The following is a 3,071-nucleotide window of genomic DNA, read 5'->3' on the forward strand; positions in this document are numbered from 1 at the left end:
GACAGATTTATGTGTATTAAATGTACCGGGGGAGGGGGGATGTCAAAATTTTTAAATTCTGATTATAACTCCAACTAACCTCAATGTCCATAATTTGAACAAACTTCACTGAATCCATGCACACAGTGTCAGAATGTTTGTCTAAATATAAAATAATAAAAAAAGTATAAATATATATGATTTAATATTGTCTTGCTTCTCCCTTTTTTCCTTCAAATTTCTATTTACTCCCAAGTAAAATTTTGAATATACCTATTTTTTGCCCACCATAGCCCAAGAGGCCATGATTTGAACAAGTATGAATCTGCACTAAACTGGGGTGCGCTACTGTTATTTAAATAATTTTTTTTTTAGCTCGCCTCAACTAAGTTGGGGGATCTTACGCAATACCCTCAGCATCAGCGTCCCGGGCAAGTTTTTGTAGCAGATTTCTTTTTCAGTACTTTTGTGCCCTATATTGATCAGAGATGCATGGATGATGCTTACATTATATTTCATTGTAACAATCAGATTTCAAATGCTGCATTTTCAGCCAAAAATTACTAGGTTAATGTTTTTGGAGCAGGGTAAAGTTTTTGAAGTAGTTTATAAGTACCGTAACTTATAAGAGCACATTGACCAAACTTGCAGGGATCACCATGATGCATCTAAGGATGCACACTACCAGACTTGTTTGGATGCTGGAAATGACCTACATTTTCAAGATGAGTGACCAGGTTAAACATTTGGAGCAAGTTCATTCTGAAGTAACTATAAGCCCATGTAGACCAAACTTGCAAGAATGATACACCAAAGGAAGCACACTACTTGATTTGCACTGGAATGCTGGATCCGACCTATATTTCCTGAATGAGTGACCAGGTTAAATTTTTTTGAGCTGGTCTATTACCCCCCAAAAATTAAGGCCTACCTAAACCAAACTTGCATGGATGATGCATCAAGGGATGCACACACCAGAATTGCTTCAGATGCTGGTCTTGACCTACATTTTTCAGATGAGAGACCAGGTTAAAGTTTTTGGAGCAGGCCCATCCTATTGTAACTTCAAGCCCTATCTGCACCAAACTTGCATGGATTTTGTAATTCTTTCAGACTTGCTTTGGTTGCTGGATTTGATGTACATTTTCTGGATGAGTGACTAGGTTCAATTTTTGGAGCAGGTACAGTCCAGTGTAAATTCAAGCCCAGGGGACATGATTTACCCAACACAAACTTGAATCTGCACTATCTGAGGATGATTGAATATTTATATGACTAATCATGGCCCTGCAGAGATCAAAGATTGAGGGCAAAGTGGTTTTTGTCCCAACTGTCTTTCTGTCTGCAAACAGGAGACCCTGTAAATCTTATATCATCATAAATAGTATGTCCAGTATTTACATCAAACTTAGCAATGTTTCGGGCATTTGTGTTAAACACATCTTGTTTCCTACATATTTCCCATGTAAAAGAATTTGATCCCCCTACTGCGGCCCTATTATTCTTCCCCTGATGGCCATGAGTTCTACTCCAAGACAGGATGCTTTCACATAAGTGGCCCACTAGTTCTTCATGAAAATTTTATATGACCTTTCCAAATCCTTGCCCCATTTTTCTTACTGTCCCATAGAAGAAGGCATACATTGATCATTTGATTAAGCTTTAATTCATTTCAACCAGAGATACTCTGTGTCAAGTTTTATTGAAAATGGCTTGTGGTTCTGAAGAAGATGAAATGTGCAAAGTTTATAATTATAATGAAAACAACAAACCAATTTTTGATCAGAAAAACTCACTTTAGTCCTAGGTACAGGTGAGCTAAAAAGTCTTCATTACCAACATATCTTTAACATCAACTAGATATCATTGAGATGGTGCCCATCTCAAAGGGCCCTGCTTTCAGCAACGAACATGAAAATGTAAGGTAGCTAAAAGGGTTTAATTTGAAGAGGAACATTTGTGTACTATTAAGGGATGTGTTGTTTGAGTCTAAAGGGCTTCTATGTTATTCTTGTTATAATAAAAAATGGTACGAAAATCATGAGTGCTCCATACTCTCAATCAGAAAACGGCACAAAAATCATGAATGCTGCATATCCTCTATGATAATTGTTGCATATCATCTATGAGAAATATGGAAGGAAAATCACAAATGTTCCGTACCCTAAGTCAATTGGTAAGGTTTGAGGCTGACTGGACTTAAGGGATAGAAATTATGCACCGAACAAAGATTTTAAACAGAGAGGCTATTTTTGACCTTGACCCTTGACCAAGAAACTTTGTTCAAGGTCACTGCACATCCAATGACCAGTGGCACTCTGTGAGTGAAGAATGAGCCACATTGGACCAAGAGGAGAGAAGATATGCTCCGGACAAGAATTTTTTCATATAATTCTGCTATGACCTTGACCTTAGACCTAGAAACATGATTCAAGGTCACTGCACACCCTTTACCTAAAGGCACTCTGTGGGTGAAGTATGAGCCAGATTGGCCCAAGGAGAGAAAAAATATGCTCCGGACAAGAATTTAAACAGAGAGGCTATTTTTGACCTTGACCCTTGACCTAGAAACTTCGTTCAAGGTCACTGCACATCCATTGACCAGTGGCACTCTGTGAGTGAAGTATGAGCCACATTGGACCAAGAGGAGAGAAGATATGCTCCGAACAAGAATTTTTCATATAATTCTGCTATGACCTTGACCTTAGATCTAGAAACACGGTTCAAGGTCACTGCACACCCTTTACCCAAATACACTCTGTGGGTGAAGTATGAGCCAGATTGAGCCAAGGAGAGAGAAGATATGCACCAGACAAGAGATCTCGGACGGACAGACGGACGGACGGATGGACCGACAGACTGATCACTATAGGGCGCCCGAAGAGCGGGGCCCTAATTAACAGAACCTGAAACCATCTTGTAATTCATTTGAGAAGCCATAAAGGGGCCACCTCCCCCAAATATATTTATTGCTGTTGAATTAAATAGTATCCTAAAGACAACTCCAGACAAACTCTAATGGAAAAGTGGCCCATCTTATAGCCTCTGTAAGAATTTACCACAAAAGACCTTTTTTAATCACCTTGCTTCTA

Source organism: Saccostrea echinata, unplaced genomic scaffold (assembly GCF_033153115.1).
Source record: "Saccostrea echinata isolate AGI-Se365-2 ecotype Australia unplaced genomic scaffold, CSIRO_AGI_Sech_v1 ptg000034l, whole genome shotgun sequence".
Taxonomy (NCBI): Eukaryota; Metazoa; Mollusca; class Bivalvia; order Ostreida; family Ostreidae; genus Saccostrea; species Saccostrea echinata.